General features: G+C 36.3%; 1 long non-coding RNA gene across 1 annotated transcript; it reads left to right on the top strand.

The window, feature by feature from the left end:
* The first annotated feature begins 647 nt into the window (after positions 1 to 647).
* Positions 648 to 27047, top strand: LOC136173095 (uncharacterized). The gene is made up of 3 exons (XR_010664176.1): positions 648 to 711; positions 3303 to 3454; positions 26804 to 27047. It is a non-coding gene; the product is annotated as an uncharacterized lncRNA (long non-coding RNA).
* Positions 27048 to 27771: the final 724 nt, after the last annotated feature.

Raw genomic sequence — 27771 nt, 5'->3', positions numbered from 1 at the left:
TGATAATTCTTACCATAATATGATTTGCTCCACAGTCAAGATAATCAATATGAGGGATCAACTAGCTTCTAAATATATGCATGCCAATTTTGTTCTGGGGATCACGGATACAACCTGAGGATGTGTCTAAGGACCTGTCCTACATATAGCAAGATGGATTTATCACCTGCCTTCCACAAGTCCTCAGCCTAAAATGGCAAATACAAAGCATTTGAGAGCTTGTGTTTTAGATCCAATGACAGTTCAGATTTCATAACTACCCTACAAACATAGGCTGTCATATGGTTATGTAACTTAGGGTTACAGACCTATATTATCCAGCAAAACTTAAGGTTAGAACTTTATTTTAAAAAGATCCCAAGTTGATAGTGTACCCAGTTATCTGGCCAAAGAAAACATAAATTCTCTTTGGAAGAATACGGAATTATTATAGTACTCAAAATTTTCAATGGGGATTTCTCAGAACAAGAGTTTGCAATTCTAAGGTGTTCCCTTCTCTCCAATTTTATTGGAAGAGCTTGAGAAAGATTAGTGTTAATTCTTTTTTAAATGTTTAGTGAAATTCACAAGTAGGATGTTTATGATTAACAAGTGGGAGGTTTATGATTACTGCTTCAACATCATTACTTCCTATTATTCTGTTCAGCAGAGAAGGCAATGGCAACCCACTCCAGTAGTCTTACCTGGAAAATCCCATGGACGGAGGAGCCGGTAGGCTGCAGTCCATGGTGTCTCTAAGAGTTGGACACAACTGAGCAACTTCACTTTCACTTTTCACTTTCATGCATTGGAGAAGGAAATGGCAACCCACTCCAGTGTTCTTGCCTGGAGAATCCCAGGGACGGCGGAGCCTGGTGGGCTGCCGTCTATGGGGTCGCACAGAGTTGGACACGACTGAAGCGACTTAGCAGCAGCAGCAGCAGTCTGTTCAGATTTTCTGTTTCTTTATGATTCAGTCTTACTAAATTCTTTGTTTCTAGGAATTCATCTATTTCATTTGGTTATCCAAATTTTGTGGGTATACTTTTTCATATTAGTATGAATCTTTGAATTTCTTAAGTTTTAATGTCTCCTGTTTCATTCACAATCGTGTTTATTTGAGTCTTTCCACTCTCTCTTTTTTTTTTATTAAGCTAGCTAAAGGGTTGTCAATACACTTACCCTTTTCAAAAAACTAACACTTATATCTGCTAATATTTTCTGTTTTTCTAGTTTCTATTTTATCTTGAAATACTAAAAATTCATTTTAGAAGTAAAAACAATATATGTTGAAGTCTTAGGCTCAAGTTGAGCATCAACCACTGCAAAAGTTAAAACCTATTTGAACTCTGCAGACCCAGTTAGATTTCACATGGCAATGACCCTGTTTCACTTTATTTTATTTTTATTTTCTTTTTGTAGACTACAGTTATTTTATTTTTCTTTCTTTCTTTCTTTTTTTAAAAATATATTGTAGTGGTTTTTGCCATACATTGACATGAATCAGCCATAGATTTACATGTGTTCCCCTTCCCGATCCCCCCTCCCACCTCCCTGTCCATCCCATCCCTCTGGGTCTTCCCAAGGCACCAGCCCTGAGCACTTGTCTCATGCATCCAACCTGGGCTGGTGATTATGTTTCACCCTTGATAGTATACTTGTTTCAATGCTATTCTATCAGAACATCCCACCCTCGCCTGTTCCCACAGAGTCTAAAAGTCTGTTCTGTATAGCTGTGTCTCTTTTTCTGTTTTGCATATAGGGTCATCGTTACCATCTTTCTAAATTCCATATATATGCATTAATATACTGTATTGGTCTTTATCTTTCTGGCTTACTTCACTCTGTATAATGGACTCCAGTTTCATCCATCTCATTAGAACTGATTCAAATGAATTCTTTTTAATGGCTGAGTAATATTCCATGCTGTATATGTACCATAGCTTCCTTATCCACTCATTTGCTGATGGGCATCTAGGTTGCTTCCATGTCCTGGCTACTATAAACAGTGCTGCAATGAACATTGGGGTACATGTGTCTCTTTCAGATATGGTTTCCTCGGTGTATATGCCCAGGAGTGGGATTGCTGGGTCATATGACAGTTCTATTTCCAGTTTTTTAAGGAATCTCCACACTGTTCTCCATAGTGGCTGTACTAGCTTGCATTCCCACCAACAGTGTAAGAGGGTTCCCTTTTTCCCAAACCCTCTCCAGCATTTATTGCTTGTAGACTAACCCTAACCCTAACCTGACTGGCATGTAATGGTACCTCATTGAGGTTTTGATTTGCATTTATCTGATAATGAGTGATGTTGAGCATCTTTTCATGTGTTTGTTAGCCATCTGTATGTCTTCTTTGGAGAAATGTCTGTTTAGATCTTTGGCTCATTTTTTGATTGGGCCATTTCTTTTTCTGGAGTTGGGCGGCAGGAGTTGCTTGTATATTTTTGAGATTAATCCTTCATCTGTTTCTTCATTTGCTATTATTTTCTCCCAATCTGAGGGCTGTCTTTTCACCTTGCTTATAGTTTCCTTTGTTGTGCAAAAGCTTTTAAGTTCCATTAGGTCCCATTTGTTTATTTTTGCTTTTATTTCCAATATTGTGGGAGGTGGGTCATAGAGGATCCTGCTGTGATTCATGTCGGAAAGTGTTTTGCCTATGTTCTTCTCTAGGAGTTTTATAGTTTCTGGTCTTACATTTAGATCTTTAATCAATTTTGAGCTTATTTTTGTGTATGGTGTTAGAAAGTGTTCTAGTTTCATTCTTTTACAAGTGGTTGACCAGTTTTCCCAGCACCACTTGTTAAAGAGGTTGTCTTTTTCCATTGTATATTCTTGCCTCCTTCGTTGAAGATAAGGTGTCCATAGGTGTGTGGATTTATCTCTGGGCTTTCTATTTTGTTCCACTGATCTATATTTCTTTGTGCCAGTACCGTACTGTCTTGATGACTGTGGCTTTGTAGTAGAGCCTAAAGTAAGGAAGGTTGATTCCTCCAGTTCCATTCTTCTTTCTCAAGATTGCTTTGGCTACTCAAGGTTTTTTTTTTTATTTCCATACAAATTGTGAAATTATTTGTTCTAGTTCTGTGAAGGATACCATTGGTAGCTTGACAGGGATTACATTGAATCTATAGATTGCTTTGGGTAATATAGCCATTTTGACAGTATCGATTCTTCCAATCCATGAACACGGTATATTTCTCAATCTATTGTGTCCTCTTTGATTTCTTTCATCAGGGTTTTATAGTTTTCTATGTATAGGTCTTTTGTTTCTTTAGGTAGATATACTCATGAGTATTTTATTCTTTTTGTTATCTTAACAGACCCATCACAAGCATGGGAATCAAAACTGTAATCAGAAATCTTCCAGTAAACAAAAGCCCAGGACCAGATGGCTTCACAGCTGAATTCTACCAAAAATTTAGAGAAGAGCTAACACCTATCCTACTCAAGTTCTTCCAGAAAATTGCAGAAGGTAAACTTCCAAGCTCATTCTATGAGGCCACCATCACCCTTATACCAAAACCAGACAAAGATGCCACAAAAAAAGAAAACTAAAGGGCAATATCACTGATGGACATAAATGCAAAAATCCTTAACAAAATTCTAGCAAACAGAATCCAACAACATATTAAAAAGATCATACATCATGACCAAGTGGGCTTTATTCAAGGAATGCAAGGATTCTTTAATATCTGCAAATCAATCAATGTAATACACCACATTAACAAATTGAAAGATAAAAAACATATGATTATCTCAATAGATGCAGAAAAAGCCTTTGACAAAATTCAGCATCCATTTATGATTAAAACTCCCCAGAAAGCATGAATAGAAGGAACATACCTGAACATAATAAAAGCTATATATGACAAACCAACAGCAAACATTATCTTCAATGGTGAAAAATTGAAAGTATTTCCTCTAAAGTCAGGAGCAAGACAAGGGTGCCCACTCTCACCACTACTATTCAACATAGTTTTGGAAGTTTTCGCCACAGCAATCAGAGCAGAAAAAGAAACAAAAGGAATCCAGATAGGAAAAGAAGTAAAACTCTCGCTGTTTGCAGATGACATGATCCTCTACATAGAAAACCCTAAAGACTCTACCAGAAAATTACTAGAACTAATCAATGAATATAGTAAAGTTTTAGGATATAAAATTAACACACAGAAACCCCTTACAGTCCTGTTTCACTTTAAAACTAATATATGCGCAGTGATTTCAATATCATTACCAGCACAAGGAATCTGAGCTTCCATCTTGCACTCAGGCTAAAGTCACCAGCAGGGTAAACCCAGAGTAAACAAAAACAGTTTTCTAGGTGTGTCTCATATAATATTAGACTTAAACAAAATTTGTGTGTGTGTGTGTGTGTGCGCGCGCGCGCGCGCGCTCCAGCGCATGTTCTCATGCTCAGCTGTGTCCGACTCTTTGCAATCCCATGGGCTTTAACCAGCCAGGATCTTCTGTCCATGGAATTTTCCAGGCAAGAATACTAGAGTGGGAAGATGCCTGGGTATTAACTCCACCTCATCTTTAGACAACTCATATTCCTTGTCAAGGCCACAGTTTATTCTGATTTAAAATAAGTGGGTTAAAATAAAATTTAGGTACTGAAAATATGACCTGTAGGACAAATATAGTTTATTTTTAGCACACCTTAGAAGTCTTAATTTGCTACTATAGTTCACCTAATATGGGAGTTTGAACTGATTAAGCACTTAAACCCTAAACTACTGCTTCTGGAAAATGAGAAAAAAAGAGAAAGAACTGTAAAAACTTTCCCCAGGAATTATCATCTCTGCAATAAGAGACATGTTTTCATCTCTCCTTGCCCTGCCTGATGAGACTTATCCCACAAAAAGAGGTTTTAAATGTTGCTTTTGTTTCACAGTATAAGTAGTATGTCAATTTTGTACGGAAGAGGCAGACAAGCAGTGGTCAGATTAGAGAAATAAAGAGCCAGTCATCCTAAATAGTTCCCGTAGAATGACATTATATATTAGTTAAAGCATTTTACCATTTGTAATTTGGACATTAAATTATACAAGTGAGTGAAAATAATTCATCAGGTGTAATAATAAAACAATCTTTGGCAGATTTTAAAAATTACTCTCCTTGTCATATCTCATAAACCCAAGTATTATGAAATATTTTTTGATAATTTTTAGCTAAAGCGAGGAGGGTGATTCATTTTGGACATTTACGTTGCATCTTACATTTCAAGGTCTTGGAAAATTCAATTTCATGAGTATTAATTTGTCCCTTAAAATTCAGGTACTTCTTAGGGTCATAGAAGTCAAATAGTTAAGGAACAACTTGCTTCTTGGACTTACTTTTTGATCTTGCTTGTTTGGAATGCAAGCAAGGACTCGGATTACCTTTGAACCAGTTCATACCAATTTCACAATCTCCTGCTCTGGCATATCTAAGGAAAGTGGTTTTATTAGGTATAAAAAGCTACTCATCCAACTAATCATATAAGATTTCTTTCTGAAAATGTGTTTGGGGATGTTGAGTGTGAAGTTTAAAAGATTTTTGCTCCTTTTAGAATCTTAAAATCAAAGAATATTTTTATACCTTTTGCTCTCCTTAGAGATGTAGCATTTAAGAGTCTTAAGAGGAAAAACTTGTTTTTTTCTCATACCTTTAAAGTGCAGTTTGGAAAATATACACTTTAAAATTTTTTATTTGGAAATAATCTCAATATACAGAGTTAAGAGTTAAAAAATAAAAATAGTACAAAAAGCATATATATAAATTTAACCCCAGTTCATCTGTTGTTAACATTTTATCCCATTCACTTGTTGATTCTCCCTCCCTCTCTGTCTTCTCCACACTCCCTTCCATTCTCCTCTCTTCTGTCTACTTTCTCCTGAAATAAGGGTTTTATTTTCCTGTCCAAGCTGCCTGTATTTACTACTGTGGAAGTAATAAAAGGAAGTGGGGGCATTTTTGATGAAAACAAAAATATGATCTTGCAAAGCAAAAGTCTCAGATGTCTTTGCAGAAACTCCAGGGAATAGAGCCATCTTTTTTATGACAAGGGCAAAGAAACTGCCTCTACCAGAACAGAATATACAGGAGAATCCCGAGGTTAGAAGTGTGAAGCTCATTCAATCAAATGTTCCCACCAAGGCCTCAAGTCTCATTCTTTTTCCATTAGCACTATGTCTTTTACATGAGAAAAAGTTATAAACAATTAGTTGTAACTGTGCTACTTTTATCTTTAAAAGTTGAGTCTCTGCCTTGTATATAGGAGATGTCCTCATGGAGTTTTTTTTTTTTTCAAACTACCTGAGTCTATTATTTTATTTTTTAAGCTTTGAAAGTTGTAAATAAAAGCCAGTCTAATGACAATCTTTAGAACTATCATTACCCCTACCATGATATTTAAATATCAACCTTTTAAAACTGTTCCAGAAGCTGAAGCTAAAGCTTCTGCCTACACCTTACTTTAACCTAAAATCTTTGGTAAGACTCTTACTGAATATAAGGCTGTGGCATGCAAGAGTTATTGTTATTCCATTTACCACTAGCAATGAAGTCCTTACTGCTTACAGGTGAGTATTCTAGTTTTAGAATCAAAGATAATAATTACATCCTGCTTCTCAGGTATCATGCAGCAAGAAGAGAGTGAAATGAAATATTTAAAGTGGTGAGAGGAAAAAAACATGAACTTAGAATTCTGTACCCTACAAAACTATACTTTAGACATGAAGGAGAAATTCAGGTTTTCTCAAACAAATAAAAATTGAGTGAATTTCTTGCTTTGCAAAAAAAAAAAATGTTAAAAGAAGTTCTTTAGAGATAAGGAAAATAATATTGGTCAGAAACTCAGATCAACATAAAGAAAAGAGGAGAATCAAAAAAGAAAAAAAATGAAAGTAAAATCAAAACTTTTATTAGTTTTATTTTTAATTGATCAAAGAGAAGAGTGTATTCAAAATAATAAAAGCAACAATGTATTCAATGATTATAGCTTGTGTGTAACTGAAATTAATGAGAGCAATGATACAGGGGATGATAGTAAAGAATGACAATTATTTGCTATATTTGTACTTGCACTAAATGTGAAGTGATATATTCTTATTTGAAAACGGATTTGGATTTGCTTTAAATGTATATTGCAAACTCAAGGGCAATCACTAAAGAAAGTAAACAAATTATAATTGATATGCTAAGAAAGGAAAGAAAATAGAAACCTGTTAAGTGCTCAATCTAAAGAGAGAATCAATGAAATAAAAAGCTGATTCTTTGAAAAGATTGATCAAGTGAGTAAGCCTAATTATAGAATGAAAATGTATAAATAATGTTTTGGTGAAATTTCTCTTGCAGCACACTCAAAATATTTCTACTTAAATATTTACATTTCTTCACTATTGCAAAAAAAATCCAGGAAACATTTGGCTTGTCCAAAAAAAAATTCATTAATCTTTTTACTACCACTTATGCTGTTGAAAAGAGATGACTAATATTCATGATGAATTATACTAAAGTACTAGCTGACAGATATCCTGAATTCATATGTTTTCCATTTAGATGTCTAGCACTAACTGTCTTGACATCCTCATAAAGATTTGAGGAAAAGTGGTCTAAGAATTTGTTTAACTGAAAGTATGACGGGATTTAATCTCAGTAGTTGAGTAGGTGGGTGATTCTGCAAATGCTGTGCCATTCAGCAAAGATATTCATCAGTTCAGTTCAGTTCAGTTTAGTTCAGTTCAGTCGCTCAGTCATATCTGACCCTTTGTGACCCTGTGAATCGCAGCACGCCAGGCCTCCCTGTCCATCACCAACTCTCGGAGTTTACTCAAACTCATGCCCATCGAGTCGGTGATGCCATCCAGCCATCTCATCCTCTGTCGTCCACTTCTCCTCCTGCTCCCAGTTCCTCCCAGCATCAGGGTCTTTTCCAATGAGTCAACTCTTCGCATGAGGTGGCCAAAGTACTGGAGTTTCAGATATTCATACATCCACCCAAATAAAAACTGTTGAATTTAAGTTAACGTCCATTTTCTTTTTTATCTTTCCCCTACATGACATCACATACATTTTGCTGAATATTCAAAATTGAAAATATCTCACCTTTGAAAACAAAATTTCTGTTTGAAGTTCTTACTTTATAAATCTTTCAAAAAAGCTTGTTTTCAAAAATACTTAAACAGATCTGCAGATGGCAGAGATTTCACAGTTTTGTAGATGACACATGGTTTTTTCAGTAGGAAACTCTTATGATGATATAGCTCATTTTACATGTAGCATTATGAACTTATTCTATAAAACTTATATGTGAGAAATGCCACATTTACATTTTTTTCCCTAGATTAAATTAAACCTAGCTCTGAGACCTTATCACTCATGCTAGTAGAGTAGCCAGTGTCACTCATGATGGTGTATATCAAGCTCACTTGGTGTCAGGACAGTGGAAACATGCATGATTCTTTTGCTATTGTGATCACATGGTTAGCTCTTCTCTCTCAGCTATAAAATATCACTTTTGAATGTTAGGACTATATCCTTTTTTTTTTTTTTTTTTTTGCTCAAAGACTGTGCTCATGCTCAGCAGCACTGCTATTGTTACTTATAGAGTGGTACCAAAAAACCATTCTGCACATGCAATAGCCTGACCTCCTGGAGTCCAGCCAAACTCTGTATGGCATAGATTGGAAGTTGCTATCACCTCTAAATTCTCTGCCACTTCCATAATTCTTCAAAGAGAAGCCAACTCCTCTTCCAGGTCTGGCTGTATTTCTCTCACTGACCAAATACTTGTCTCTTTCCTTTCTTTGCCTTCGATGAAACTTCAGCTTAATTTCTTCCTCAGAGACCTGGATAGGGTCATTCTTCAACTCTTCAACAATTAACACATCACATCACATATACAGTCATTAATAACACATACACCCCAGCAGTGAAAATGCCAAGTACTAGCCATTGGGTCAACTAAGGAATTCCCTATCCCATTACTGAGAGGGAAGAAGCCTTTTGCCATCTTCTCAGATGATGAGTTCCTGGTGTATAAAATACTTCAGGTAAAAGAAGGATAAAAACATGAAGAAAACATGAAGATAAAAACATAGACTATAAGACCTAAGGAAAACAAAAATGAAAGTTGCTTATTAAAAAGGTAAAATGTACTGCAAAATGGCATTATTTTTCTAGTTCATTGCTATGATTTAGAGGGCTACATTTTATAGTCAAAAGATCACATGAAAAAATTCTAATTAAAAACTTATTCATCCCATGATTTTAACTTTTAAAAAATTTAATTTCAAGAAACTTGAGCTGAATCAATCCAGCATATTTGAGCCCTACAATTTGGTTTTGTGCACTTGCAGTTTCCATCTGGGATCAAAATATACGCTGCCAAAGAAAGCCTAGGAAGGTGGCTTATATGGGTTTCCCATCTGGGATCTCTGATACCGGGCCAGCAGTCTCCTGGGAGACCTTGCACTGGGTCACAGCCAGATTCAGGGCTGTTATTTTGAGTGTTTAATGTTAGCATGAAACCAAAAGAAAATTAAATGAGGTGTGGAACAGGACAGGGCCTTCTCCAGTGGGTGAGCAATAGTGAATAAGAGCACATTTATTGGGATCAGCCATTCGATGCTGGAGTTAGCTATTCATCATGTGTTTGACCTTTGGCCAATTACTTAATTCCTTTAAACCTAAAGTTCATCATCAGTTCAGTTCAGTCGCTCAGTCATGTCTAACTCTTTGCAACCCCATGAACCGTAGCACGCCAGGCCTCCCTGTCCATTACCAACTCCCGAAGTTTACCCAAACCCTTGTCCATTGAGTCGGTGATACCATTCAACCATCTCATCCTCTGTCATCCCTTTCTCCTCCTGTCCTCAATCTTTCCCAGAATCAGGGTCTTTTCAAATGAGTCAGCTTTTCGCATCAGGTGGCAAAAGTATTGGAGTTTCAGCTTCAACATCAGTCCTTCCAAATGAACACCCAGGACTGATCTCTTTTAGGATGGACTGGTTAGATCTCCTTGCAGTCCAAGGGACTCTCAAGAGTCATTTCCAATACCACAGTTCAAAAGCATCAATTCTTCAGTGCTTAGCTTTCTTTATAGTCCACCTCTCACATCCATACATGACCACTGGAAAAACAATAGCTTTAGCTAGATGGACCTTTGTTGGCAAAGTAATGTCTCTACTTTTTAATATGCTATCTAAGTTGGTCATAACTTTCCTTCCAAGGAGTAAGTGTCTTTTAATTTCATGACTGCAATCACCATCTGCAGTGATTTTGGAACCCAGAAAAATAAAGTCAGCCACTGTTTCCACTGTTTCCCTATCTATTTGCCATGAAGTGATGGGACTGGATGCCATGATCTTAGTTTTCTGAATGTTGAGCTTTAAGCCAACTTTTGCACTCTCCTCTTTCACTTTCATCAAGAGGCTCTTTGGTTCCTCTTCACTTTCTGCCATAAGGGTGGTATTATCTGCATATCTGAGGTTAATGATATTTCTCCCAGCAGTCTTGATTTCAGCTTGTGCTTCCTCCAGCCCAGCGTTTCTCAAGATGTACTCTGCATATAAGTTAAATAAGCAGGGTGACAATATACAGCGTTGATGTACTCATTTTCCTATTTGGAACCAGTCTGTTTTTCCACATCCAGTTCTAACTGTTGCTTCCTGACTGCATATAGGTTTCTCAAGAGGCAGGTCAGGTGGTCTGGTATTCCCAGCTCTTTCAGAATTTCCCACAGTTCATCATATGCAGTTATAGACGAAGTATCTATCACAATAGTGTGTGTTGGTAGCTCAGTCGTGTCTGACTCTTTGCAACCCTGTGGACTGTTGCCCACAAGCCTTTCCCTTCTCTAGGGGATCTTTCTGACCCAGGGCTCAAACCTGGGTCTCTTGCCTTACAGGCAGATTCTTTACCATCTGACCCTCCAGGGAATACTTATTACCTAATAGAGCTCAATAAATAATATATTTGCTAATTAACTCTAATTAGTAATGCCAATGAATATTCAAATTTGTCATTTTTTGGTCATTTCTAAAGTATTGTCTACACATGCTATAGAAATAACACAAGTGAAAAGTAAAAAAAGAAATCACCAAAAATTTCATTTATCATCTTAAAAGTCAGGCACAAGTTCTTAATTTTTAAAAAATCATCAGTATCTATATGTATGCTAACAATATTTAGATAGTGAAATAACACTATTATACAACTTTCAAAACTCAATAAAATTTCAGTTCGCTATAAACAGGGAATATATTCAATGCAGTATACCTTTTGTGTAATACATATTATTAAGTTGAATAAGAATTTTAAGAGTAGTCTCTGTAGTCAATATTTTTAATGCATGGACTATAAATTACCTAACTAAATTCATTGTAGCCATAACCACAGTTTCCAGCCTTCAAAAAAGTGTCCAATTTATTCCTGTTATATAGATCATTGAATATCTGTTAATTTTTAGTGCTAGTTTTCTCTTTACATAGTGCCTCAACTTGAATAAATTATTTTGGTTAACTTTTTATTTTATAAATATCACTGTGAAGGACATCTTTTCATATATAGTTTTTACTCTTCTGTCTTTATTCTTCTGGGAGAAACTGACAAGATTAGAATTTAGTCAAGTGGAGATATTACAAAACAAACTGCAAACTCTTCCATTTTGTGTGATTCATTTAATAAAGAAAATGATAATCTGTTCATTTTATTATTTCTGTTTAATTATGTTCTTTCATCAAAGTTCAGATGGAATTAGTTAAATTGTTTGTTTGTCTGTGATTTCTCTACAAATGGATTTTAGGATCTATCAAAAACAACCAAGGCAAAATGTCTATTCTCTATAAAACTTTATTTTACAAGTAGCTTCCAAACTGTGGTTTGATTTGATCAATGTATGCATGAGCTAAAGTAAGTATTAATTTTTCCACATTTCCTTATTTTTATGAATTAAATTAAAATATCCTATCAACTCCCAACTCAGGAATGTCAAAAAGCAGCCATGAAGAGATACCCCAAGTCCAAGGTAAGAAAAACCTAAGTAAGATGGTAGGTGTTGCAAGAGGGCTTCAGAGGACAGACACACTGAAACCATAATCACAGAAAATAGCCAGTGTGATCACAGGACCACAGTCTTGTCTAACTCAATGAAACTAAGCCATGCTGTGTGGGGCCACCCAAGACGGTCGGGTCATGGTGGAGAGGTCTGACAGAAAGTGGTCCACTGGAGAAGGGAATGGCAAACCACTTCAGTATTCTTGCCTTGAGAACCCCACGAACAATATGAAAAGGCAAAATGATAGGACACTGAAAGAGGAACTCCCCAGGTCGGTAGGTGCCCAATATGCTACTGGAGATCAGTGGAGAAATAACTCCAGGAAGAATGAAGGGATGGAGCCAAAACAAAAGCAATACCCAGTTGTGGATGTGACTGGTGATAGAAGCAAGGTCTGATGCTGTAAAGAGCAATATTGCATAGGAACCTGGAATGTTAGGTCCGTGAAACAAGGCAAATCGGGAGTGGTCAAACAGGAGATGGCAAGAGTGGACATCGACATTCTAGGAATCAGCGAGCTAGAATGGACTAGAATGGGTGTTTTTAACTCAGATGACCATTATATCTACTACTGTGGGCAGGAATCCCTTAGAAAAAATGGAGTAGCCATCATGGTCAACAAACGAGTATGAAATGCAGTACTTGGATGCAATCTCAAAAACGACAGAATGATCTCTTCATTTTCAAGGCAAACCATTTAATATCATGGTAATCCAAGCCTATGCCCCAACCAGTAATGCTGAAGAAGCTGAAGTTGAAAAGTTCTATGAAGACCTACAAGACCTTCTAGAACTAACACCCAAAAAAGATGTCTTTTTCCTTATAGGGGACTGGAATGCAAAAGTAGGAAGTCAAGAAACACCTGGAGAAACAGGCAAATTTGGTCTTGGAGTATGGAATGAAGCAGGGCAAAGGCTAATAGAGTTTGCCAAGAGAACACACTGGTCATAGCAATCACCCTCTTCCAACAACACAAGAGAAGACTCTACACATGGACATCACCAGATGGTCAACCCTGAAATCAGATTGATTATATTCTTTGCAGCCAAAGATGGAGAAGCTCCATCAGTCAGCAAATACAAGACCAGGAGCTGACTATGACTCAGATCATGAACTCCTTATTGCCAAATTCAGACTTAAATTGAAGAAACCACTAGACCATTCAGGTATGATCTAAATCAAATCCCTTATGATTATACAGTGGAAGTGAGAAATAGATTTAAGGGACTAGATCTGATAGACACAGTCTGATGAACTATGGACGGAGGTTCGTGACATTGTACAGGAGAGAGAGATTGAGACCATCCCCATGGAAAAGAAATGCAAAAAGGCCAGATGGTTGCCTGAGGAGGTCTTACAAATAGCTGTGAAAAGAGAAGTTGAAAGCAAAGGAAAAAAGGAAAGCTATTCCCATTTGAATGCACAGTTCCAAAGAATAGCAAGGGGAGATAAGAAAGCCTTCCTAAGTGATCAATGCAAAGAAATAGAGGAAAACAAGAGAATGAGAAAGACTAGGGACCTCCTCAGGAAGATTAGAGATACCAGGAGAATATCTCATGCAAAGATGGGTTTGATAAAGGACAGAAATGGTAGGGACTTAACAGAAGCAGAAGATATTAAGAAGAGGTGGCAAGAATACACAGAAGAACTGTACAAAAAAGATCTTCACGACCCAGATAATCACAATGGTGTGATCGTCCACCTAGAGCCAGACATCCTGGAATGTGAAGTCAAGTGGGCCTTAGAAAGCATCACTACGAAGAAAGCTAATGGAGGTGATGGAATTCCAATTGAGCTATTTCAAATCCTGAAAGATGATGCTGTGAAAGTGCTGCACTAATATGCCAGCAAATTTGGAAAACTCAGCAGTGGCCACAGGACTGGAAAAGGTCAGTTTTCATTCCAATCCCAAAGGCAATCCCAAAGAATGCTCAAACTACCGCACACTTGCACTCATCTCACACACTAGTAAAGTAATGCTCAAAATTCTCCAAGTCAGGCTTCAACGGTATGTGAACTGTGAACTTCCAGATGTTCAAGTTGGTTAGAAAAGACAGAGGAACCAGAGATCAAATTACCAACATCTGCTGGATCATCGAAAAAGCAAGAGAGGTCCAGAAAAACATCTATCTCTGCTTTCTTGACTATGCCAAAGTCTTTGACTGTGTGGATCACAATAAAACTGTGGAAAATTCTTAAAGAGATGGGAATACCAGACCACCTGACCTGCTTCTTGAGAAACCTATATGCAGGTCAGGAAGAAGCAATTAGAACTGGATGTGGAACAACAGACTGGTTCCAAATAGGAAAATGAGTACATCAACGCTGTATATTGTCACCCTGCTTATTTAACTTATAAGCAGAGTACATCATGAGAAATGCTGGGCTGGATGAAGCACAAGCTGGAATCATGATTGCCGGGAGAAATAGCAATAACCTCAGACATGCAGATGACACCACCCTTATGGCAGAAAGTGAAGAGGAACTAAAAAGCCTGTTGATGAAAGTGAAAGAGGAGAGTGCAAAAGTTGGCTTAAAACTCAACATTCAGAAAACTAAGATCATGGCATCCAGTCCCATCATTTCATGGCAAATAGATGGGGAAACAGTGGAAACAATGTCAGAATTTATCTTTTGGAGTTCCAAAATCACTGCAGAGGGTGAATGCAGCTATGAAATTAAAAGACGCTTACTCCTTGGAAGGAAAATTACGACCAACCTATATAGCATATTTAAAAGCAGAGACATTACTTTGCCAACAAAGGTCCACCTAGTCAAAGCTATGGTTTTTCCAGTGGTCATGTATGGATGTGAGAAGTGGACTATAAAGAAAGCTGAGCGCCAAAGAATAGATGCTTTTGAACTGTGGTGTTGGAGAAGACTCTTGAGAGTCTCTTGGACTGCAAGGAGATCCAACCAGTGCATCCTAAAGGAGATCAGTCCTGAGTGTTCATTGGAAGGACTGATGTTGAAGCTGAAATTCCAATACTTTGGCCACCTGATGCGAAGAGTTGCCTCATTTGAAAAGACTGTGATGCTGAGAGGGATTGAGGGCAGGAGGAGAGGGGACAACAGAGGATGAGATGGCTGGATGGCATCACCAACTCGATGGACATGAGTTTGAGTAAACTCCAGGAGTTGGTGATGGATCACTGGCATGCTGTGATTCATGGATTCTCAAAGTGTCGGACACAACTGAGTGACTGAACTGAACTAATCCTTCTTTGGCACCTACATGGTCCTAACTAATACATACATATGGAGAAGTCTTTATAGTCTGGTTATTTCTGTCACTATCATTGATCATTTTTTTCTTTGATTTCTCAGGTTCTGTGTTGTGAACTATAACTTTCATGGTTGATGTCTTCCTAGAACACAGAGATCCTCAACTTTCCCCTACAGTTGGAGTTCTTTGAGCATAGCTTCTAAAGGAAACTGCATGACTATTTTCTCTTTGATTGTGAGGGAGACCACACCTAGTCTGTTTCCAGGGTTACTCTATGTTTTAGTTATCTGTGACTGTTATAACAAATCGCCATAAACTTGGTATCTTAAATAACCAACATTTATTTTTCATGGTTCTGGAGGCTGAGAAGTTCAAGACCAAGACTTCTGGCTGGCAGACCCAGTGTCTGGTAAAAGCCTGCTTCTTGGTTTGCAGATGGATGTATCCTCATATGGTAGAGAGCACAGAGAGAGAGGGAGCAAATGCTTCAACCTCTTCTTACAAGGACACTAATCCTATTTATGAGGTCTCCACCTTAATGATCAATATCATCCCAAAGATATCACCTCCTAATACAATCACATTGGTGGTTAGGATTTCAACACATGAATTTGGGTAGAAGAGACACAAACTTTCCGTCCATAATTCTCCTTTTGTCTAGTTCCCAGGGCTTCCTTGTGAATAATTCTACCTAATTCCCTCAAAGGCATAAGTCTTCCAGAACACTGTCAACGCATTTTGGGAATATCTTTGAGACCAGCTCTAACTCCAGTTGAAGTACATAAAGCACATAATTACTCTTAATGGGGAAGATAAGCTAGAACTAAATATCTCCAAATGCCAGTTGCCATCTGGAGGGTGAAGGATGGAATAAATGAGATATGCTTTATTTTTTGTTGTTGAGATAATATTAGTTTGATAACAATATTAGTGATAATAATGCCTTTAAATGATATCAACTGAATCTTTTTTTTTTTTTTTTTGCTTTTTCCTTTACATAGCATAATTTATTTGCCAGCTATAAGAAGCTCTGTTAGGTGCTGTGAGGAATCTGATACTTATGTGGGATGGTGGATGGGATCATAAAACTTTATGAAGTGGCCTTAAGAGAATCACTTTCTCTTAAGTAGCTTAGAATCCAGTCTAGTGGTTGAAAGCAGGCACTATGTATTCAGACCCCAGCTCTGTCACTTACTATCTGTGGTCAAATTAGTTGATTTCTCCATACCTTATTTCTCTTGTCTGTAAAATGGTGAACAATGCCCTTCTGGGATTGTCATGAAGATTGTATGCTACTATGTATTATAATATTGTTAATATGGTGATAAAAGGAGCTTAGAAGAATATATGATGCATAATAAATTTTAACTATAATATGGTGTGAAAAGCACAAACAATGTATAAAAGGAAAATGAAAGAGAAATTAGATTCTCCTGGGAGGAACAGCAATGTTCTCACACAGGAGATAACTAAATTGATCTTTGAATAATGGGTTGAAATCAAAACAGGTAGAGGTAAGAAGATCATTTCACATGAGAAAAGTGTAAGTATGTAGAGGTTTGGGGTTTTTTATTTTTGAAAAAAATTCCTTAGCCTCATATGTGTGGCAAATAGGTTGCAAGAGAAGGTTTTCAAGTGACACAGAATGATATTCTGTTGGAAATACGGGTTGAGGCAATCAAAAAATTTTATACACCAAGTTAAAATACTATGATCTTATCCTTTTAGGTAACAAAACATTATCAGAGCTTTTCTGAGCAAGTAACAAATATAGTCTTGCAGTTTTTATGGAAACTAGAATAGCAATGCTATGCCTGGTTTGGAAGGGAAAGACACTGAAGACTGGTAGATTTCTGAAAGTGTTTGTGAGTGATGATGGAGCAGGGAGAGTTAAAGATAATGGTGACTTTCTGGCTGAGTGACTGAAAGAATATTTATCCTATTAACTGAGCTAAGAAAAATACTGTACACATTGAGAATAATAAGTAAGGGAAGTCTGGGCTTTAGGGCTGTCAATCCTGTATGTTTCTACCAGTCTAAATTTGGCATGCAGATGGTACCATTATTATTATTGTTGCTTAACATTTACTGAGTGTCGACAGCAAGCTAAGCCTGGTGTGGAACATTGGAAGGCATGCATATCTCCACATTTCCACTCCCACCTCCATCTGGTTTCTTTGCTTTGTTATTGTCATATTTTCTCGGCACTTATAAGTTGGTCACTGACTTGTTATTCACTTAAAAATTACCAATTATGAGATGCCATTCATTTATCAATCAGTAAGTCATAAGAAAGAAAGAAAATTTGCTCAGTCATGTCCGATTCTTTGAGACCCAGGCCAGAGTACGGGAGTGGGTAGCCGTTCCCTTCTTCAAGTGATCTTCCCAACCCAGAGATCAAACCCAGGTCTCCCGCATTGCAGGCGGGTTCTTTACCAGCTGAGCCACAAGGGAAGCCCAAGTCATAAGAAATGGGTACATGATATGGCCTAATATTTTGTTTAAATGAGGGTTGCCACACCTGTATTAAATACTTAGTGCTTTGCAATTTTGTGACAAGGTTTGCATTTATCACTCATTTAGAGCTTAAGAAAATATAGAAAGCCACTGTTTTGTTTCAAAATATTTAAAATCACAGAAAGATGAATAGAATAATATTATAGATTAATATTATTAATAACATTATCACTGCTTCAGACACACACACATACATTTTTTAAATAAAGAGAAAAATCATTATATTACCAGATAAATTCAGAATCACTTTCTTGTTCTCTACCCAATACTAACTACCTTTCTCTATATAGCTCCCAGAGGTGATCACCATGAAAAACCTAATATATCTTATATCTTTCTAGCCAATATTATTGTACTTTTATTATCTATATGTGCATCATTATAGAATATTTAGTATAGTTTTGTGTATTTTAAATTTTCAATTAAATTATTTTAGTCTGTGTGTTTAAATCTAAAAATTGTTCACTCAACATTTTATTCATTATCTTTACAATTAAGCTTAGCTACTGCGTGGTATTAAGTCTCTCAATTCAGGGATAAATTATAAATTACTTAGCCATTTTCCTGTTTGTAATATTTTGATTGGTTTTGATTTTTGCTATTGTAAACATTATTTCAAGAAAAATCTTTGTATGTGTATGTGTACCATGTGGCACATATACAAGGATCCTTTTTTCTAGCTATTATAATTCAAATTATTAGGCCTTTGGATATGAATGCATATTCACATTTTCAACTTTAGTCAATATTTCAAAATTTACTCTGTAATATGATTGTACTATTTCACACTTTTAGCAGCAATGTATGAGACTTTCGGTTTTCCACAGCATCCACCATGATGTGGTATTGTTGCCTTCTTTTCACTTTGTTAATCTTATGGTTGTAAAATGGAACACCATTACTGTAATATGTATTTCCCTGATTGCTAGTGAGAGTAAATATCTTTTTAAATCCTTATGGGGCTTCCCTGGTGGCTCAGATGTAAAGAATCTACCTGCAATGTGGGAGACCTGGATTCAATCCCTGGGTTGGGAGGATCCCCTGAAGGAAGGCATGGCAACCCACCCCAGTATTCTTGCCTGGAGAATCCCCATGGACAGAGGAGCCTGGTGGGCTGCAGTCCATGGGCCTGCAAAGAGTCGGACATGACTGAGCGACTAAGCACATAAACACAGTGTATCCTTAAGAACCATTCAGTTTTCCTTGTTAGTGAACTGCCTTTTCATATATTTTGCCTACCTTCCTATTGAGTTATATTCTTATTAATTTTTAACTGCTTAATTGAAATTTGATGGATATATAATAAAATGCATATATTTAAAGCACGTAAGTTTATAAACTTTGGTGTAAATATATATCCACAGAACTATCAGTGTAGTCAAGGTAATTTTTGGTAGAAGCTTTTAACATAATCTTAGCAATAAATTTGTTTGTTAAATATTTTGCCATATATACTACCATGATCAGGCTTCCCTTATGGCTCAGCTGGTAAAGAATCTGCCTGCAGTGATGGAGACCTGGGTTTGATCCCTGAGTTGGGAACATCCCCTGGAGAAGGGAAAGGCTACCCACTCCAGTATTCTGGCCTAGAGAATTCCATGGACTATATAGTCCATGGGATCGAAAAGAATCAGAGACTTTCGGCTTTCAGTTTTCACTATGATAATCTGGCTCATCATTCATCTTACTAGGTCTTCATTAGTCACAATAATTTAAACACCTAATCGAGTTCTTTACTAGTCAAATTTTTTATGGATTTTGCTAATTTTGTATATCAAACTAATACTTTTTAAATCTAAGAGTTCAAAGTTATCTTACTGTTTTCCTAATAGTTTTAAAATATTTTTTCTCATTTTAAAATAATTAATTCATGTGGATTTACCTTTTATGGGTTGAAAAGGAATGAAACTTTATCTTTTCTACACAGATAGTTGCTCCAGCACACCATTTACTAAATTCCCTCTTCATTCCTCATTAATGGGTAACATCATTTCTATCATATATTAACAATTTTCTTTTTCATAAAAAATTGTTTTGAAGAAGTCTAAACTCCAAACATTGTATTATTTCTTTATTCCTGTGTCAATGGCAGAGAGATATGATTGTTAATACCTTAAAATAAACTATCTTATCAGGAAGGTTTCTCTCCACTTATTACTCTTCCATATCTTACTGCCTGTTTTATTCCTCAGTCTGCCAGTTCCATCCCCTCTCTCTCTCCCTCTCTGTCTTTTTTCTTACCTATATCTCTATCTCTCTCTTTTTTCTTATGATCTAAATCTTAACTGCATTAAATTAATAAATTAATTTAGAAGGATTGACATTTTAATATTAGTATTTTTCACTTGAGAATATTGTTTTCTATTTATTCAATCTATTTTTAGAGTCTTCAACTTTGTTTTACAAATCTCAATATGATTTATAATCTTTGTGTTATCTTAAATGACTTATCTTGTTCCATTACATTGTTATTTGGATGTTGCTGAAATATTTATATTATATTTATTTTTGTGAGTTGACTATGTAACATGAAAATCCTATTATATTTTCTGTGCCTTACCTCCATATTCTCATTATTCTAAGCAAATGATATTAACTTTTTGTTTTCTAATATCTCCTTTCCTTTTCTTATCTTGCTTCATGAGTGTGAAATGGTAAGATATTGACAGTTATTGACAATAGCAAGAAATTAATTTTTAATTAATTAAAATACCTACAGTTTCACTGTAGAACATTATGTTTATGATCATCCATAGTAATGTCATTAATCACTTTAAGGAAATTTCCTCTATTCCTACTTTGCTAAAACATTCTTATTATTATTTTAAATTATCAACAAATTTTTAATTTTATTGAGTACCTTTTTATTTATTAAGCTAATCTGAATATTTCTCAGATTTAGTCTGCTAAAGTACATAGGTAAATCAATTACAGTTTCATTTGACTATAATTTCTCTTTTATGGTAAATCCCACTGACTGATGATATAATCCATACACACACACATACACACACACACACACACTCTATTGTATTAAAGTTGCTTAACTTCTTTAATATGTTTAGATTTTATGTTCATATGTGAAAATGTTCTATAATTTTTAAGTGTCATAGTTTTATCAATCTCATAAAATTAGTTATACAAGGTCCCCCTTTTTGATTCTCTGTAATATTTAGCGTAAGAAATACTATGCAATTTTATTTTATTAATTTATGCTTTTATTGTCTTCATTTTATGTACTTATGTTTATTCTATGGTTCTTTTTCCAGCTTCTTGATTCAAATTTTAGCTCATTTACTTTCAATTTTTATTTTTTCTTATCACAGACTCTGTTATGTCTTCTAGCAAGCTTTCAAGAGTTTTAAAAATAATTTACTTGAAGCCTGATAAATATACAGTTGTAAACTCCATGTATACTTGAAAATAATTTATATTTTCTTTCTAGCATTCATATAATTATATGTATATAATTATATACAATATACACAAATTATATATAATTATATGTATATAATTATATACAATATATACAAATTATATAAACACTAAATAATAAAATAGCATAAACATGCACGTATTTATATATAATTGTCTTATACATATTTTTATATCTGCCAAGGCAGTTCAGGATAGTCACTTAAACAAATAATACTGAAACTATGAGATATTTTTCTACAAAAGAACTTTCAATGTCCCTTTGCACCATAAAAGATTAAGCTGAATGGACTGATAAACATAAATATCAAAATAAACATATGAAACTGATAGGAGAAAATTCTTGTGATCTTGGGTCAAATAATAACTTTAAAGCTACAACACAAAAATGATGACTGTAATTTTTTCAAAAAATTGATAAAATTGGACATTCTCAAAATAAAAGTCTTGCATTTCAAAAGACACTTTAGAAAAATAACAGAATAACTTTGGAATATATGACAATATGCACAAAATATTTCTGGTGAGGGACTTGTATTCTGAATATATAAAGACCTATTATAACTTAATAAGAAAATAATTCAAAGTGTACAGAAACTTAATCAAAGATGAAGCACGGGTAGCAAGTAAAAACGTGAAAATCTGCTCACTACTATCTGTCATTAAGGACATGCAAATCTAAATCACAATGAAATATTATTATACCTTTATTAGAATGACTAAAATAGAACAGAATACCAGGTACTGGCAAGAATGTGGAGCAACTGGAATATTTATATATTGTTAGTGGGAATGCAAATTAGTATAGACATGTGAGAAATTAGTTTTATCCAACTTAGACAATGATTTGACTCAGAAATCTCACTCCTGTGTGCTTACTCAAGAGAAATAAAATACATGTTCACCAAAAAAATAAATACAAAAAAAAGAAAAAGAACTGTATGGGAAAGTTTATTGCAGTGCTGGTAGTTGCCAAAAACTAGAAACATCGCAGATGTCCATCAACTGTAAAATGAATAAACAAACTGTGGAACAGTGTGCAATGCAATTCTATTCAACAATAAAATGGAAGGCTTTATTGATGCATGCAGCACATGGGTAGCTAGCAAATACATGATGCTAAGTGAGAGAAGCCAAATTCAGAAAGCCACAAACTGTATTATTCCATTAATAAGATGTTCTGGCAAAGCCAAAATGGTAAGTACAAAAACAAAAAAGAACAGTGGTAACCAGGGGTTGGATGTGGGGACAGTATATTATCAAAGGAGCATTTGAGCATTTTGGGGAGTGATGTAAATGGTGACTCTCTTTATTGTGCTAGTGGTTACACAACTGCATGCATTTCTTAAAAATCATAGCATTGTACTTGGAAAGAAGAAAAAATTTATTGCACATAAAGTATTTCCACAACAGAGTTCCCAACCTGGGGATATGGCAAAGGGACTGAGAACCCCCGGGCAATTTGACTTTGAAGGCCAGTGGGATTTGATTACAGAATTTACACAAGACTGAGGAAACAGACTCTTGGAAGGCAGAAACAAAACCTTGCTCACGCCAGGACCCAGGAGAAAGGAGCAGTGACCCCATAAGCGACTGATCCAGACGTGCCTGTGAGTGTCCAGGAGTCTCTGACGGAGGTGGGGGCCGGCAGTGGCCTGTTGCAGAGTCAGGGGGATTGAATACCACAGTGCCTGCACAAGACCTTTTGAAGGAGGTCACCATTATCTCCATTTACCCCTACCATTGTTTGGTCTCAGGTCAAACAACAGGGAAGGAACACAGACCTGTGCATCAGCGGAAAGCTGGATTAAAGATTTACTGAATATGGCCCCACCCATCAGAATAGATCCGGTTTCCTGCAATGGCAGTCTCTCCTATCATGAAGCTTCCATAAATCTCTTATCTTTATCCATCAGAGGGCAGACAGAATGAAAACCACAATCACAGAAAACTAATCAAACTGAACACATGGACCACAGCCTTGTCTAACTCAGTGAAACTATGAATCATGCCATGTGGGGCCACCAAACAGATGGGTCATGGTGGAGAGTTCTGACAAAACGTGGTCCACTGGAGAAGGGAGTGGCAAACCACTTCAGTATCCTTGCCTTGAGAACTCCATGAACATTATGAAAAGGCAAAAAGATATGACACTGAAAGATGACCTCCCGTGGTCAGTAGGTGCCCAATATATTACTGGAGAAGAGTAGAGAAATAACTCCAGAGAGAATGAAGAAACAAAGAAAAAGAGACAACAATGCCCAGTTGTGGATGTGACTGGTGAGGGAACTAAAATCTGATGCTTTAAAGAACAGTATTGCATAGGAACCAGGAATGTTTGGTCCATGAATCAAGGTAAATTGGAAGTGGTCAAACAAATGGCAAGAGTGAATATAGACATTTTAGGAATCAGTGGACTAAAATGGACTGGAATAGATTAATTCAGATAACCAGTGTATCTATTATAGTGGGCAAGAATCCCTTAGAAGAAATGGAGTAGCCCTCATAGTCAACAAAAGAGTCCAAAATGCAGTAGTTGGATACAATCTTAAAAACGAGAGAATGATCTTGGTTCGTTTCCAAGGCAAACTATTTAATATCATAGCAATCCAAGTCTATGCCCCAACCAGTAATCCTGAAGAAGCTGAAGGTGAATGGTTCTGCGAAGACCTGCAAGACCTTCTAGAACTAACACCTAAGAAGATGTCCTTTTCATCACTGGGGACTGGAAAGCAAAAGTAAGAAGTTAAGGGATACTTGGAGTAACAGGCAAATTTGGCCTTGGAGGACAAAATGAAGCAGGGCAAAGGCTAACAGAGTTTTGCCAAGAGAACGCACTGCTTATAGCAAACAACCTCTTTCAACAAAACAAAAGACAACTCTACATATGGACATCACCAGATGGTCAATACTGAAATCAGATTGATTATATTCTTTGCAGTCAAAGATGGAGAAACTCTATACAGTCACCAAAAACAAGACCAGGAGTTGACTGTGGTTCAGATCATGAACTTCTTATTGCCAAATTCAGACTTAAATTGAAGAAAGTAGGGAAAAACACTAGACCTTTCAGGTATGACTTAAATCAAATCCCTTATGACTATACAGTGGAAGTGAGAAATAGATCCAAGGACTAGATATGATAGACAGAGAGCCTGAAGAGATATGGACAGAGGTCTGTGACATTGTAAAGGAGGCAGTGATCAAGATCATCCCCAAGAAAAAGAAATGCAAAAAGGCAAAATGGTTGCCTGAGGAGTCCTTACAAATAACTGAGAAAAGAAGAGAAGCTAAAGGCAAAGGAGAAAAGGAAAGATATACCCATCTGAATGCAGAGTTACATAGAATAGCAAGGAGAGATAAGAAAGCCTTCCTCAGTGATCACTGCAAATAAATAGAGGAAATCAAGAGAATGGGAAAGACTAGAGATCTCTTCAAGAAAATTAGAGATACCAAGAGAATATTTCATGCAAAGATGGGCTCAATGAAGGACAGAAATGCTATGGACCTAACAGAAGCAGAAGATATTGAGGAGGGGTGACAAGAATACATGGAAGAACTATGCAAAAAAGATCTTCATGACCCAGAAAACCACAAAAATATGATCACTCACCTTGAGCCAACCTTAGGAAACATTACTATAAACAAAGCTAGTGAAAGTGATGGAATTCCAGGTGAGCTATTTCCAGCCCTAAAACATGATGCTGTTAAAGTGCTGCACTCAATACGCCAGCAAATTTGGAAAACTCAGCAGTGGCCACAGGACTGGAAAAGGTGAGTTTTCATTCCAATCCCAAAGAAAGGCAATGCCAAAGAATGTTCAAACTATGACATAATTGCACTCATCTCACATGCTAGCAAATTAATGCTCAAAATTCTCAGTCAAGTTTCAATGGTATATGAACCACGAACTTCCAGATGTTCAAGCTCAATTTAGAAAAGGCAGAGGAACCAGAGGTCAAATTGCCAAATCCATAGGATCATCAAAAAAGCAAGAGAGTTCCAGAAAAACATCTACTTCTGCCTTATTGACTATGCCAAAGCCTTTGATTGTGTGGATCGCAACAAACTGTGGACAATTCTTAAAGAGATGGGCATGCCAGACCACTTTACCTGCTTCCTGAGAAATCTGCATCAGGTCAAGAAGCAACAGTTAGAATTGGACATGGAACTACAGACTAGTTCTAAATAGGGAAATGAGTATATCAGGGCTGTATATTGTCACCCTGCTGATTTAACTTATATGCAGAGTACATCATGCAAAATCCCAGGCTGAAAGAAGCACAAGCTGGGATCAAGATTGCCAGGAAAAGTTTCAGTAGCCTCAGTTATGCAGATGACACCACCATTATGGCAGAAAGCAGAGAACTAAAGAGCCACTTGATGAAAGTGAAAGACGAGTGAAAAAGTTGGCTTAAAACTCAACATTCAGAACACTAAGATCATGGCATCTGATCCTATCACTTCATGGCAAATAGATGGGAAACAGTGGAAACAGTGAAAGATTTTATTTTGGGGGTCTCCAAAATCACTGCCGATGATGACTGCAGCCATGAAATTAAAAGATACTTACTCCTTGGAAGAAAAGTTATGACCAACCTAGACAGCATATTAGAAAGCAGAAACATTACATTGCCAACAAAGGTATGTCTATTCAAGGCTATTGTTTTTCCACTGGTCATGTATGGATATGAGAATTGGACTAAAAAGAAAGCTGAGCACCGAAGAATTGATGCTTTTGAACTGTGATATTGGAGATGACTCTTGAGAGTCCCTTGGACTGCAAGGAGATCCAGCCAGTCAATTCTAAAGGAAATCAGTACTGAATATTCATTGGAAGGACTGATGCTGAAGCTGAAACTCCAATATTTTGACCACCTGATGTGAAGAACTGACTCATTGGAAAAGACCTTGACGCTGGGAAATATTGAAGGTGGGAGGAGAATGGGATGACAGAGGGATAAAATGGTTGGATGGCATACCACCTTGATGGACATGAGTTTGAGCAAACTCCGGGAGTTGGTGATGGACAGGGAAGCCTGAAGTACTGCAATCCATGGGGTTGCAAAGGGTCAGATACAGCTGAGGAACTGAACTGAGCTGAATTGAAATTATAGCCTAATAAACCTGACACTGACTTGATTTTTAAATTTCTTTTTGTGTGGAGGTGTCATACATATTTGTCGGACATTTTTCTTAAATGCTTTACATTTTTGATAGTATTTAAGATATTATATTTTTTAAATTCAGTATTGCACCATTTATTAAATCATAAAATTATGGTTAATTTTTATGATATCTATTAAGTTCCAAGAAACATGCTGAAGTGTTACATTATTCTATTCTATTTTTAAATGTTTTTGGATTTTTCTTTATATACAGTTATCTCATTAGTGGATTATAAACGTTCTGTTTATTCCTAAAAACTAAACAGCAAAGAAAGTAAATTTCATAGAGTATATGCCATTTACTTAAGTCCACATGGCTTGAAAGTGCCAGAACTATAACTCCAACACTGCTCTTTCAAATGAAAATCCCAGAACATTCTTTAATTCTTCATGTTTTACTTTTATTATTTATTTGCTTTCATTACTTCATTTCAGGTATTTTTGTATTGGATGTGTATTGTTTGTGACATCCCAGGTGAAGCTAGTGGTAAAGAACCCACCTGCCAATGCAAGAGATTTAAGAGAGCTGGATCCCTGAGTTGGGAAGATTCTCTGGTGGAGGGTATGGCAACCCACTCCAGTATTCTTGCCTGGAGAGTCCTATGGACAGAAGTCTGGAGGGTTATGGTCTATAGAGTCACACAGAGACAAGACATGATTGAAGCAACTTAGCATGCACGCGCATGTATTATTTGGAAATCTCATTTCTGCTTGCCCAGCACCCATTAAACATTTTCTATGAATAAATTCTGAATTTCCATAAAGAAAATACCCAGTGCTGCATTCTGTCTGTGGTTTTGGGTGGAGTTGGGGTGTGCACATCTCAGAGAAGCACATATTCTTCTACAATAAAGGGTTTAGGAATCAACACATGATTCACTCCAGGCGTATCATCAGTCTTTGTAATTTAACAGGAAGTATTAGAAGGAGAAACACTCTCCCTCACTAGGTTTACAGTGCCATATGATATGTGTGAGCTTGTCAGAGACTGCTTGGTGAGGAGAATCTCTTTGAAGATGAGGCAATAACACAGAACAGCTAAATTGAGGGACAGAGACAGACTTCTGATGGCATCTTTGATTCAGTTTTCCTGATGGCTAAATTTGTCCCTGGAGTTTTCATTTATGTGAAACAATAAATTAACTTTTTTTTTTTGCTTGAACAGAATTCAGTATGAGAGTATCCTCTGATTTACTGAGGCATCAAATAAAACATTGACCTAGAAACTGAGAGGTCTTACATGTAAGGCATAGATAGCATCAAGGGCCTCACAGATTTATAAAGAAGAGAAAGAATGCAAATAAATTTATAAATTTATTATGATAATAACTTTTATACATTGTCTCAACGTCTGATGACCTCACTTTTGAGACCATTTGTAATAATAAACTGTATTAGATAAA

The sequence above is a fragment of the Muntiacus reevesi genome, chromosome 8, assembly GCF_963930625.1.
Source record: "Muntiacus reevesi chromosome 8, mMunRee1.1, whole genome shotgun sequence".
NCBI lineage: Eukaryota > Metazoa > Chordata > Mammalia > Artiodactyla > Cervidae > Muntiacus > Muntiacus reevesi.
The sequence above is the reverse complement of the archived record's forward strand: the minus strand, read 5'-3'. Positions and strand labels throughout refer to the sequence as shown.